This window comes from Myotis myotis, unplaced genomic scaffold (genome assembly GCF_014108235.1).
Source record: "Myotis myotis isolate mMyoMyo1 unplaced genomic scaffold, mMyoMyo1.p scaffold_m19_p_7, whole genome shotgun sequence".
Classification (NCBI taxonomy): Eukaryota; Metazoa; Chordata; class Mammalia; order Chiroptera; family Vespertilionidae; genus Myotis; species Myotis myotis.
Genome location: NW_023416379.1, coordinates 86,733,874 through 86,748,301, shown reverse-complemented (window position 1 = coordinate 86,748,301; position 14,428 = coordinate 86,733,874). Strand labels below are relative to the sequence as shown.

Below are 14,428 nucleotides of genomic sequence, written 5' to 3'. Positions count from 1 at the left end.
CAATTTCATTGTTACAAATTGAACATAATTAAAGCATAATGATTCATCACAAAAACAATATGTAATTATATATGTGTTTTCCAATGGTCTTAGGCGACCCCTGTGAAAGGGTCGTTCGACCCCCAGGTTGAGAACCGCTGGGCTAAATGAATGAAAGAAGGATGGAAGGCAACTAAGACACAGTGTAGGAAGGGCGATGAGCTACACCACACAGAATATACTACCCAGAGGACATGCTACCCAGGAGGCAGGATATGTCAGGGGGGACAACCAAGTGGATTTAAACTTGAAGAATGGCCAAGTTTGGACAAAGAGGGTGGGTGGGAGGAGGACAAAGGGCACCCCAGGAAGGGGGGCAGTGTGAGGAAAGTGATGGAAGCAGGAACACCCCAGGGAGCAGGCCCTCTTATGGGGTTGTAAAGGTTGATTGTGGTTCAACCTGTATAACCCATGAGCTTAGAAAGGGGTGGAGAGGTGGGTTGAGCCCAGATGCTAGGAGAACCAGCGCACCATGATAAGTCGAATTTGATGTTATAGGCCCCGGGCAGCCCCTAATGCAGCCGTGGGCAAACTACGGCCCTCGGGCGGATCCGGCCTGTTTGAAATGAATAAAATTAAAAAAAAAAAAAAAAGACCGTACCCTTTTATGTAATGATGTTTACTTTGAATTTCTATTAGTTCACACAAACACTCCATCCATGCTTTTGTTCCGGCCCTCCGGTCCAGTTTAAGAACCCATTGTGGCCCTCGAGTCAAAAAGTTTGCCCACCCCTGCCCTAACGCCTCTGAGCAGTGGTGCCGGAGAAAGGCACAGTAGTCCCGGGGGGGCGCCCATGGAGGTCTGGGGTGGGCAGCCAGCAGCAGGAGCGGGGAAGAGGCGCAGAGGGGACATTGCAAACTTTGTGCGGAGTGTGTCCTTAAAGGAAGAAGGTCACACACACTGAGTGCTGGCCATGAGCAAGTCACTCTTCTACCGACTTAAATCCTGAACACGACTGTAACAGTGAGCTGATAGGGCGCTGTGATCCCACAAAACAACTTGCCCACGGTCACCTTGCTAGTAAGCAGGCCAAGAGACGTGAATCCAACTGCCAGGGCGCCCTCTCCCCATCCCACTTTCTTCTAGAGCAGTGGTTCTCAACCTTGGCTGCACATTAGAATCACCTGGGAATCTTTTTAAAATCCTGATTTCTGGGCCTCATCCTCCGGAAATTCTGTTTCTTTGTTATGGGGTGGGGCCACAACATTAGTAACAAAGAAACAGAATTTCCGGAGGATGAGGCCCAGAAATCAGGATTTTAAAAAGATTCCCAGGTGATTGTAATGTGCAGCCAAGGTTGAGAACCACTGTTCTAGAGCATCTTTTACATTCGCCGGCACCTGGCACCATGCTGGTTCAGCACACAGCAGAACGCGTGAACGAAGAAGTCAATGAGCAAACGACTGGATCCAGGCTGGTGAAAAGCCTCTCGGCACAGACGCAGGGTGGAGTGGAGAAGGGTTGTAAGGGTAAATGGAAAATAAAACAAACAATCGTCTCTGTCACCACTTCCTCTGGGCTGGGTCACGGTTTTTAACGGTGTGCAGCAGGCACATATACAGTCTGGCACATGCACATCCACACCAAGAGCTATTTATTTACTTCCTTTGTCAGGGGTAAATACAGATCAGGTCAAAACAGGCTCCCCACAACCGCCAGGGGGTCTTCCCCAGGTGTCGATGCAGCACTTGGCCCAGAGAAGTCACAGGTGGCTGCCTGCTTGTGTCGCCCACCTCCCTTGATGCATGTGTACATCTGGTTCACCCGGGAGACCTCATGTGCAGTGGGGAAGTAGGAAAGGGGGGAGGGTGGCAGGACGAGGCTTCCTCTCCCTTTCTCCAGTGTGGGTGGAGCAGCAAAACTCACCCACCACCCAAAAGAGTTAACCAGTGATATGGCCTGGGTGCTGGCCCAAGAGTTGGCACAGTCAATCCTCAGATTGCTAAATATTTCCGGGAGGACTGGGGCAAGGGGTGCCTCTGGGAAGCAGGTAAACAGCAACCCATGTGGTGGGACATGGATCCTCATTCTCTGTGGACTAGCTGGGGGAAGTGCAAGGCCAAGAGGGACCCAGGGAGGAGCCTGAGAAACCAAAGGCCCCACAAAGGAAGTGTCCCCACACAGATTTCCACTTTCCACACCACCCCCCTTCCTGGAGCAAAGAGATGCAGTTGGTGAACTGGGGCTGTGGGTAGTGGGAGGAGGGATTCCACCACTGGAGCCCTGGAGGGACAGCCCGGGTTAGAGGGGCAGTGAGACGGGACATGTCCCCTAGGCACAGAGGAGAAGTCACAAAACTCACCAACTGAGAAAAAGCAGATTCCACACCCAGAACATGAGAGAGAAGTGAAACCGCAGCTCCCAAGCGTGCTCCCCCCCCTCCCTGCTGGCACCCCCACTCCCCCGCTACCCCAGCCCACACTGAGCCTTGCCACCCCAAGATGGCGGGCATCCCCTTCAAGGTGCGGGCCTGCCACATGCTTTCATGGACTCCCTTTGGGCCTTCTGAGCTCTGAGCCACAAGGCTGGCTCTCTCAGAGCTGCGATGGCCTGGTGTGCCCTCTATGGGGAGCAGGTAAAACCCAGGGCTTACAAGCTCCGTGAGGTAAGGGACTGTGCCTGTCTTTTTTTCCTCTTTCGCCCACACTGAACACATCTATAACAGGCACTCAAAACACAGACACTGGGTGGATGGGTGGATGAATGGAATGATGGATGGATGGATGGATGGATGGATGGATGGATGGATGAATGAATGAATAAATGAGTTAGTGAGCGAGCACTGGACCCGGAAGACTGCCTTCAGCACCTAGCCACCTGAAGAGTCACATCGCCAGAGAGGAAAACCATTTCCCTCCGCTCCCTTTCAGTCCCTGAGACGCCCTGAGAGCGCTGGGGTCTCCACCTGCCGCTCACCCTCTCAGCGTCTCCACCTCTTGATGCCGCAGATGATTACATCTGATCCTCTCAACCGCCTCGCTGAAGTGTGACTGCCTCTGCCGGCTCTGAGAACAGCAGGGCCTCCCAGAGGGGCGCCTATGGTGCTCTTCAGTGAACCTCACCCTGACCCCACAGTGCTCCTGGGAAAAGGGCTCCGGAAGGCCCGCCAAGGGGCTTCTGGTCGTGGCAAGGGAAAATCAAACCCTCCACCTCTGACCAGAGATGGGGCAGTCCGGGTAGAGGGCATTAGGCAAGGGGGTGCCAGCCCCTCTGCCCTGGGCCTCCCCCAGAGAGAAGTCTATTTAAGAAGACTTCTTTTCGCCGGGTCGGTGTGGCTCAGCGGTTGAGTGTTGACCTATGAACCAGGAGGTCACCGTTCGATTCCCGGTCAGGGCACATGCCTGGGTTGCAGGCTTGATCCCCAGTAGGGGGTTTGCAGGAGGCAGCCAATCAGTGATTTTCATCATTAATGTTTCTCTCTCCCCCTCTCCCTTCCTCTCTTTACTTAAAAATAAAGACATATTTTTTAAAAAAAGACTTCTCTTCTTGGAGGCTCCACATACAAAAGCCATCCTCACCCATGTGGCATGGCTCTCCTGGTCCTTTCGCATCTAGATTCTGTGGCAAAGATTGCTCATTGCCCCCAGAATCCATTCCCCTTCATACTAGAAACTCTGTATGTGTGATCCCCAAACTCCCTTGCAGCTAAGTGTGACATGTGACCAACTTCTGGCCAACAGGGTAAGTGGCCTGGCGATCTTCAGACCACATCCTGGAAAGGAAGGGCAGTGACTCCTCCTCCCTTTCTCCTTTCCCACTGGCAGGGTCACGGGCCCAGGAGACATGGTGCTGTCCTCAGCTTCTTCAGCATCCCGGGGGCACAGAGGAGCAACTCCGTGGGGAGCGGGTCCTCGACACTGTCAAGGGGCAGATCCACCACCCAGACTTGTAGGTGAGAAATTTCCATTTTGTTTAAGGCTCTGTTACAGCAGTCCAACCTCCCCCAAGGCCTATCACAGACCGATCTTCTTTTTAACTTTTTAAAAAAATCCTCACCCAAGGATGTGTTTTTATTCAGGCGGGGGGAGCATCAGTGTGACAGAGTAACATCAATTGGTTGCCTTTTGTATGCGCCCCAACCAGGGATGGAGCCCGCCACCTTTGGTGTACGGGATGATGCTCTAACCAACTCTGCCACCTGGACAGGGCTATCACAGTCCATTCTTTGGTGCCAAGATGCCAACAGGTAAAAGGTGTGTGAGTTAGGCCTTGGTCCTCCCCCGTCCGTCAGCCCCCAAACCCCACCCCAGCTACTGCAGAACTGAGGCAGGAGGTGAACGTCTCCCTCCCTCACAGCACACAATTGATTCTTCCCTCAAATGGACCAATTCTCCAACGATTTATCTCTCCTGTGTGAAAGGTTCTCCCAGGCTCAGGGAACTGCCGCACCTTGTCAGGCCGACCCCACCCTACGGGGAAGGCAGTGAGGAGGGGCAGAAAACGCATGGGCTTCGGCCGGAGCCCTAGTGTCTTCACACTTAGGAGCTGTGTGTGAACTCTCTTAGCCTCTCCAAGCCTCAGTTCCTTCCTTTTAAAATGAGCATAATAACTGTTTACAGGTCTGTGGAGAAAATTCAAGATTATACACTTGTGAAGTCCCCAGCAGCGTGCCTGGCACACAGTCGGTGCCCACTAAACCGTGGCTGTTACACTGCGGAGATGTGTGGGAATACTGAGGACACAGCTGGGGGAGAGCCCTGAGTGAGCTCCCAGGGGAAGGTGCTGGAAAGGGGGTGGCAGGGAGAGCTGGGGAGAAGGGGAAGAGAGGGGCCGAGCTGGAGGTGATATGAGGGAGAGGAGAGGGCTCAGCGATGCCCACATGGGGCCAGAGGGTGGAGGGCACTGCTGTGGTCTCTATCAGCTGACTCCAGCTCACACAATTCCTGTGCCATCTCACGTTGTCCCCGCCCGGCACTTCTGCTGGGGGTGGCCACCCTCACCACCGCCACCATTGTTGCTGCACCGTCAGCTGCTGCTTCTTTCCTCATCTTCCTTCCTGCCCCTGATAGGGCCGCAGATGGGGACGGGAAGCAGCTGCCTTGCCCAGCAACCTCTCCCCTGCAGGCTGGAGCTGCCGGGGGTGGTGCTAAGAGCCCAGGCTCTGCAGACAGACAGGCGGGGCTCCATCCCCCACTCTAGCTCTTGAGAGCCGTGACCTCAGGAAGTTATGCGGTTTGTCTAATCCTTCAATTTCCTCACCCACACAATAGGGATAATAGGGCTACTGAGAGGAAGGAATGAGATCATGCATGAGGAGCACCTAGCGCCGTGTCCGGCAAGTGTCCGATAGTGTCAGCTATCATCAGGGCTGGCCTCCCGGGCACGCGGCCCGTGTAGTCACACAAAACCCGTGCCCAGAAGGGCCCCGCTCTTGTTGTCACCACCCTGAAATTCTTAATAACTTTTGGACAAAGGGCTCTGCACATTATGAGTCGGTCCTGGCCACTATTAGCATGCATTTGCTGGGTCTGCTCTGCTGGGCAGGGGCGGGGGGGGGGGGGGGGGGTCAGAGAGAAGATGCCCAGCAGGCTGCTGGAGATGTGGGATATCAGAGGACCATGGGGACCTCAAGGGAGTCATTTAAGTACAGTAATGCCAGGTTGCCAGCAGTCAGGGACTGAGAGGGTAGTGAGGCCCCTCCATACACACCCTTCACTGGACAATGGGGATGTGTGTGGCTGCTCTCCCCACAGACAGCCAGGCCGGTGGGCAGACTCGGGAGCCCACCACTACCTTCCTCTCTCAACCATCCTACTGCGTCGCACATCAGAGCAAACACCCACGCACCTCCCCCTGGATTTGATCCTCTGTGTGCCCTGGACACAGGCCATGGACGAGGTTATGTCCAGAGTCCCTAGAGCTTTGGGACGTAGTGGTAGCACACGGTGGGAGCCAGTGCTGCACCAAAGCACCTCAATGCCCAGGTCTAGCTGAGTCCAACTGTTCAGGTTGGAACTAGAATGGGGGTGATATAGAAGAAGGGGTGGCCCAAGAGCTTGGCCCAGTCCCAGGAGGTAGACGATATCTGCTCCTTCTACCTTCTTTTCAGTCCCAGGTTAGCATGTCTAGAAAGGAGTCTAGGGTGTCAGGAGCAGTGACCTGAACCCTCAGGAGACATGGAGCCTTGCAGGGGTTCCTTAGAGCTGGGGGTACCCCTAGGCACTACGATGAGGAATGACTTCCGTACCGGCCAGAAGCCGCCTCGGGAGTTACACATCCTGTACCTGCTGTCTGACTCCCCAGCTGGACGGCAAGTTCCCAGAGGCCAGGGCCCACCCGCAGTGAGGCCCGACCAGGTGTTTGCAGACCCGGCCATCAGGACCACGGCACACTCCCCTCCCCGTCCACCCCACGCTGCCCCCAGGTCCTGCCTCAGCTTCCCCAGGCCTGCCACCACAGCCCAGCCCTCTCCTGTTCCTGGGCCTCCCTGGAGTAGCCCACGTGTGAGTGTGAGGGTGGCCCAGTCTGACAGGTGGAGCCCAGCCCTGGATGAGGCCTCTCCATCCGCCTCCGGCCACCTGTCCTGAAGACTCACTCCCTTCCAGACAGCTGGAGAGCGGCCCCAGAGCCTCTGGCTGAGGAAGGGGGTGGGTGTGGGAAGGTTCTCAGGGAGCTAAGCCAAGGCCCAGCGGAGGCCCTTCTAGCTCATGGGGATGCTGAGTGCGCACGGATGGGGGTGGGGCAGGGGAAGGCGCTTGGGGGTGGGATCAGAGAATGGAATGTGGAGTTCATTCTCCTGGGGGCACAGCTGTTTATTTTGATCTCCCCTGTCAGCTGCTGCATATTCCTTATCTTGGGGCTCAATCCAGACTCCACCTCCTTCTCTGTTGCTGGGCTGGGGAAGGCAGATACTGGATACAATCCTGCTCCCTGCTCTCACCACCTTAGTTACCCGCTGCTGAAAGGGACAAGAAGAAAGCAGGCCCCTCAAAGAAACGCCTGCCCACACTTCAGACCCACCCTGTGCCCACCCACGGGTAGCGAGGTCTTCAAAGTGAGTCATCTAATGTCAAGACCCACCCTCAACCGCCATGACAACCTGAGCTGGTCACCCCAAGAGTTGCCTGCATTTCAGTTTTATTGGTGCCACAGGACTTAAAGGGCCGGCACATAATCCTGGCTTATTGGGAACTTGGGGCACAGACAGCTGCCACCTCCCAGGCCACACAGTATACTTGGCACTTACTGTCTCCAGTGAGATGCTATGGAAATGATAAGATGATTTCCTATTCACTTATGGAAATACAACTCATGACTGGTTTTGCATTTTTCATGTTTTTGCAGAACCGAACATTTAGAAAAAGGGGAAAAAGGTAGAAAAAAATTCACCCATAGTTTCACTGCCCCCTAAAACAACCACTGCTAATATTTTTGATATGTTTTCTTCCAGTCTTTTCTCTATTTGTGTGTGTGTGTGTGTGAATATATAGTTGTAAATACATTGTACGTATAATTTTGTATTCTAATTTTTTCCTTAATGTTACCATAGAAATAATTTTTGTGACATCACATTTTTTGCAGCTGACATTTTTAATAGCTATCTAATATTTCATTTGATATAGAGTTAATCCTTCAACAACATGGGTCCATTTATATTTATACGCAGATATTTTTCAATAAATACTGTACATGTATTTTCTCTTCCTTACGATTTTCTTAATAACATTTTCTTTTCTCTAGCTTACCTTGTTGTAAGGATATAGTATATAATGCTTGTAACATAAAAATGTGTGTCAACTGTTCGTCATTGGTAAGGCTTCTGGTCAACAGTAGGCTATTAGTAGTTTACGTTTTGGGGGAGTCAAAAGTTGTACATGGGTTTCTGACTGTGTGAGGGGTCAGTGCTAGGAACCCCTGTGTTGTTCAAGAGTCAACTGTACTATACTTTGCCTGACCATGCTCTACCGTGAGGCATTTCAGTTGTTCCAAGTTTTTGTCACTGTACATAACACTTTGATGAAAATCATTGGACGAAGTCTTTTCTATATTCAGAATTATTTAAAATAGGATTGAGCCTGGAAAGTAGAATTACCAAGGCAGAGGGTCGGGATGTTTTAGAGGCATTTGATTTTGATACCGACAGGCAACCTGATTTCTGAACGGAGAATTCACCACACGACAAAGCCACTAGCAGGGCCACTGAGCCCCACTCTGGTGTAAGGACACCATTCACTGGTAGGTAGCCTTTTGTGTGCCTACGTTATGGCTCCTACCTTTTGAAGACTATTCTTTTTTCAATGCTGAGCACCAATTCCCTTTCCAATGACACTGCTACTTCCTTTCAGGGATTCCCTCTCCTCTAGTGCAAACCCAGGAGCCAGCCTGCCTGCCTGACCTGCATTATAAAAACTGGAGAGGCCGGGCCCTCCATTCCTATCACGCCTGGCCAGATACCGGCAGCCAGTCAGCTACTGTCATCTCCTCATCTCCTGTAGTCCCTCTGCCCAGCCCTCGAGCACTTTGTTAGTTTCCGCCCATTTCCAAACCTGGTTTCGTAGCCTTTCTGGTGAGTCTAAGAGCTCCCAACCTTCTTCCAATAAATTCCCTGAACAATCCATTCTGTTGCTAGAGAAGACTGAAACCTCTCCAATTCAGTGTTTTCCAAATTGCAAGTCAGAACACTCTACTGGGTCATGAAGCTGATCATGACCACCATTTTTAAAAAAAGAAACAACACGATAAAAAAGAAAATATCAGAGTACATCATCTGGACTAAGGGTAAGCTCTGTTTAGTGAAACTTGTTTTATATCTATACTAGTGGCCCGATGCACGATATTCATGCAAGAGGCTCGGCCCTCGCAGCCCCGGCCAGCCCTCACAGGCCCTCACAGCCTCCGCCAGCCCTCACAGCCCCTTGCAGCCTTGGCGGCCTTGGCCGGCCCTCACAGCCCTGGCTTCGTCTGGAAGGTTGTCTGGACAGTCGTCCGGATGGTTGTTCTGCTGTTTGGTCTAATTAGCATATTAGCTCTTCAATATATAGGATACACACACACACACACACACATATCTATATATATAAAAGCCTAAATGACTGTTACAACTGGAACAACCGGTCACTATCATGCACACTGACCACCAGGGGACAGACGCTCAATGCAGGAGCTGCCCCCTAGTGATCAGTGCGCTCCCACAGCCAACCTCCCCTGGCTGGCCAACCTCCTGCAGTCCCTCCCTCCCCCTACCCTCTACACCACCACCCCCCCCAACCCCCCCCCGGCCGGCAGGCCCCAATTCTGTGCCTGGCCCAGCGACTGTTGCCTCCTCTCCCAACCCCGCCAGGGCCTTCTAGCCCTGGGCTGGGATGGGGAACCGGGGGTGGGAGGCAGAGAACGTGACCCTTTTCCCAGGGGGGCCGAGGGCTGGCTCCTTCCTCAGGGCCAGTGGTCAACCTCCTGCAGCCTCTCCCCCGAGCCGGCAAACCTCCTGTGGTCCCTCTCCTGGCCAGCAGGCCCTGTCCCTCCCCCCAGCCAGCAGGCCCCAGTGGTGGCCATAGTGGCGATGAGGAAAGGGGAGAGGGGGAGGCGGGGAACTGCATGGTGGTGGGGTACCGAGGGCGGCATTGGCATTTGGCATCCGTTCCTTCCACACCCGGCCCTGCAACCATCGCCTCCTCTCCCGACCCTGCCAGGGCCTTTGGGCCCTGGTCGACCCTGATCACCAGCCAGGCCTAGGGATCCCATCCGTGCATGAATTTCATGCATCGGGCCTCTGGTATATATGTACACACACGTGCGTGCACGTGTGTGTATAAAATGGGTTAAAATAAAATAACATTTCTAGTTTAGAAAAACAGCCCTAATTGAACTTGAGTTACTTGGGAATAAAGAGCAGATAATCTCTGATCCCTCCTAGATGTTTTTCATATTTCTGCCTAAATCTTTAGCATCTAGAAAAATGTAATTCCTTGCCAAGAGAACAGTATATTTCAAGGTCCACCCACTATTTTCTCCTCATTCACAGTTTGACATCTCCTCCTATCCTTTATTTAATGATACTTAATGATAACGGATATCTTTCCCTCCTGGTCTTTGAATTCCCGTTAATGGCGCCAATATTCTACCAGCTACGCAGGCTGAAATATCCTGGGGTATTCATTCTTTTTTTTTTTTTTGTAATATATTTTATTGATTTTTTACAGAGAGGAAGGGAGAGAGATAGAGAGTTAGAAACACCGATGAGAGAGAAACATCGATCAGCTGCCTCCTGCACATCTCCTACTAGGGATATGCCCGCAACCCAGGTACATGCCCTTGACCGGAATCGAACCCGGGACCTTTCAGTCCGCAGGCCGATGCTCTATCCACTGAGCCAAACCGGTTTCGGCCTGGGGTCGTAATTCTTGATTACCGTCATTCATTCATTTACTGAGCACCCACTGTCGCCCAGTAGGACAGAAGACATGCAAGCAGCCAACTATAACATGTGGCCACATACTTCATCTATGAAGAATGCATGGTGCCTAACAGAGGGAGGGAAGAGCGATTTCACAGAGCAGATGCTTCTTCATACCTTCCTCCCAAATAATTACTAAGTTCTGTTGCTTTCTACCTTCAAAATATTTTGCCAAATCACCCCTCATTTCCATTTCTACTGGTATCACCCTAGTTTCGGTCCTTTTTATAGTTGTGTAGACAGTGGTTCCCAACGTGGGGCACACGCCCCACAGGGGGCGGTTTGATTTTTAAGGGAGGCAATTTAAGAATGAGTTAACAGTGAATTTTTTGCATTTCTTATGGTTCTAGTGGCCTCATATACAATATATAAATATATACTGGGATGTATTAATGCATTTCAGTTCTCTTATGTTTTGAAACTTTATCTGCTATTTTTTCATATCACTTCATATTATTATTTTTTAAACAATTACTTAGTGATTTCTTCCTCAGTACTTCAATTGTCCTTTTGTTCTTTTATTTTTCTCTTTCGTGGATGCCATGTTCTTTGGAAGCTTGTTTAGACCAAGTTAATGGCCTTTTAGGCTTCCTCCACATGAATAGGCGTTCACTTTTCGAATAATAAGAATTATATGTCCTTGGGGGGCATTTTAGAGATGCTTAGGTGGGGCATGGCCAAAAACAGATTGGGAACCCCTGATATAGACGCTCTTGCCAATTCTGTTTTTCTACTGATGCTCTAGAAATCATCTTAAAACAGTTCTCATGTCACTTCCTTTCTCAAAAGCCTTCAATGGCTCCCCATTACCTACTAAATAAAGTCCAGCCCTAGCCTGTTTGGCTCAGTGGATAGAGCGGACTGAAGTGTCCCAGGCTCGATTCCAGTCAGGGGCATGTACCTTGGTGGCGGGCACATCCCCAGTGGGGGGTGTGCAGGAGGCAGCTGATCGATGTTTCTCTCTCATCGATGTTTCTAACTCTCTATCCTTCTCCTTTCCTCTCTGTAAAAAATCAATAAAATATATTTTTAAAAAATAAAATAAAATAATAAAGTCCAAGCTCCACAATCCAATACTGTGGATTCAGCTTCTTCACCATCGTCCAAAAATTTCTTTCCAGCTAAATGTCCCTCTAGGCCAGCTATCCTCTCGAACAGTTGGCAAGGTTCTTTCTTTCCAACTGCATATCTGTCTTCATATACATCGACTCAAACAACACACGAGGACAGACTGGAGGAGAAGCAGAACTGATAATCCAGCTGTCTCCCGTTAAGCCACACATTAAAGAGATTTGCAAAAATGTAAAACAAGGCTACACTTCTCATTCATTTCTTTCACTTTGGGACATATAGTTGTAACTTTATAAAGAATATGATCATCTGAAAAAAACACGATGCTATGTTAACAGGAAATGAGTTTCTTCTTGTTACTTGAAAGGAATGAACAAATATTTTTTAAACTTCTCATTTAAAAAATGTTAATAGAAATTAAATGTCAACAGCTACAACCTGCAAAGCAAAAGCTCTCTGGGATCCTCAATAATAACATTTTTGAGGATGTAAAGTGTTTCTGAGACCATTAAGTTTGATGTCTACTGCCTTGGATTGAAAACACTGGTTTCAGCAGACTCAGGGGCTCTGACACGCACCCACCCTCAACATTTTTACCTTGACTCATGTCTTACACTCCTGCACCAGTGTGCTGCTGGAGTTGTTAAAGCATTAAAGAAACAAGAAGTGGTCACATTAAGAACAATTATTGTTACAGAAACAATAATGATTTTAGAAAAAGCTGCTAGTTATTTTAGAAAGAATCAGTCATAATAAAGAATAAGTTGGCCTAATGATTGCCAGAGAAATAAGAATAGAAAATAATGATTTCTACAGCATGGCTTTTCAGTAAAAAACTCACGTATTCAGAAAAGTAAAAACATACAAAAGCAACCACCATGTAAAACTGAATTTCTCATCAAGCCCACGCCTCCTGTTTTCTCACAGGGCACCTCTGAGAAAGAAATTCCTGGTTAGCCCATCCAAAAGTAACTGCTCCTTCCTCCAGATTCCCACAGCTCTGTCACTCCACCCTTTCTTGTGGCTCAGGGAGCCCAGAAGCAAGTACTTACTGAATTCCTAAATGTGCACACTAACTACCACGAATTCAAGGGTATCTACTGGAGAAGACAGCAGCCAACCACAGAAACCTACGTATTGCTTATACACTGTGGTCCCTTACCCCAAGCTCAACATAATTTAGTTCCTCCAAAGACTCAGCCATCTGTTCCAATGAGATCTGGCTATGCTAGAGATGCTGAGGGACAGGAGAGAATGCACACAGTAGGTGCACTGCGTTTTATGAGCAGCTTAAAGAGACTTTAATGGTAACTTTTATGTGTTTTGTTTTTACACTGACTTTGAACCCTACACTATAAAATGTGGCTCTACCGTACAAGACTGGACGATCCTGAGACCTACAGGTATCGTTGGAGGGAAATGCCAGGTGGGTGAGCCCAGGAGCCCTGGACATATGCAATCCTGTCTTCTGGACAGAGTATGCGACATCCACCCTAGGCCAGGGCTACTGCCCATTTCTGGGTGGAGTATCTTGAAGATCAAGGTTGCAGTTCTAGCATTAGGACCCAGCTTAACCACCAACTCCAGAGGTGTTTCCCCTTAGCCACTGCCCGGGTGCCACACCCTGCCAAAGCCTGAGTCTGGGGAGCGAAAGGAAAGGAAAATGAGTGTTGGAGGGGGGGCTGGACGAAGAGCTTGTTGTCACCATCACTGCAGTTGGGGCGGCTGTGGTCGGGCTGATTCATCCAGGGCTCCTCAGATGGGTTAGGGCCCCAGCCCCACCTAGCAGAGCTCACATCGCCACCACCCACTCATGTTTCCTGGGTCCTGTGGGACACCTGACCTGCCGGCAGGGCAGGGCTGGGCCATCCTTGCTCCTTCCCTTCCATCTTGCTTCGCTTAGTGGACAACCCTGAAGCTCTGGCCAGGAGCACAGAGGGACGGGCGAGGCTCTGGGCTTGCCTGCGGGACTTGATCCACGACATCTCACCTCCACACAGACATGCAGGTCATACACAGACCCGCCATCACACACACAGGCCTCCCAGCCTGCTCTACCTATCCTGACGTGGTCTTGAAACTTGTCGTCTCACACTCCCCCTGGTGGGTGGACACACACACACGCGTGCACAGACACACGCAGACACCATGTGCAGGGAGAGGCAAGTCAGAGTTCCTTCAGCCACCAGGCTCTCTAGGCTGGCTAGCTGTTAAGTTCCTTAACCTTTGGGCCTCAGTTCTTCATCTGTAAACTAAGGAAACCACATGGGATTCTTATGAGGAATAAGTGAGGAATGAGTTAATAAATGTCCTATTTATTATAAACTTACTTCTTTACAAATGGCGTGTAGTACATATAGGCACTCACGACAGGCCCTGGCATGGGGAAGTATTGTGGGAAGATACGCTATTATTATCCCCAGCATCTTCCCTGCCATGGGCCAGGAAGAAATGAGGATTAGAGAAATCCACATCATCGATTCCTACAAAGCATACCAAAAAGGACTCCCAGAAACTGTGTCAGAGGGAAGGCCTGGAAGGAGCCGGGAGAAGCAAGACTTTCTGAGGACCACCCAGGAGGCACCAAGCTCACGCCTAGCGGCTGAACAGGGAGGTTGGAGTTAGAACTCAAGAGGCTGGGCCCAAGCAGGGAAAGACTCCGTTTCCTTGGAGACCAAGAGACCTGAAAGTAAAACAGCCCGGCCTTCGAGGTGGAAGTTAAGTCCATTCCAAGAACAGATGGAGGCTGCCCCAAGGACCAGCAGGCACCAGCTGACTGGAAGGAAAAAAGACAGGGCCAGGCAGCTGTGCTCAGCCACCCAGGCCATCCGAGAGTCTGTAACCCCGAGATCCTCTCCCACTGTGATGAGAATAGATTCCACATCTGAACAGTCTCCAAGCTTGTGGTTCTGTAAGAGATACTG

General features: G+C 50.5%; 1 protein-coding gene and 1 long non-coding RNA gene across 2 annotated transcripts in view; one reads left to right on the top strand and one right to left on the bottom strand.

Moving 5' to 3' along the window:
• Positions 1–14,428, bottom strand: part of CCND3 (cyclin D3) — a 91,288-nt gene that overhangs the window by 69,191 nt on the left and 7,669 nt on the right. The gene's annotated exons all lie outside the window — the stretch shown is intronic.
• LOC118660358 lies at positions 3,781–4,668 on the top strand. Its single transcript, XR_004968880.1, has 3 exons — positions 3,781–3,932; positions 4,124–4,226; positions 4,600–4,668. It is a non-coding gene; the product is annotated as an uncharacterized LOC118660358 (long non-coding RNA).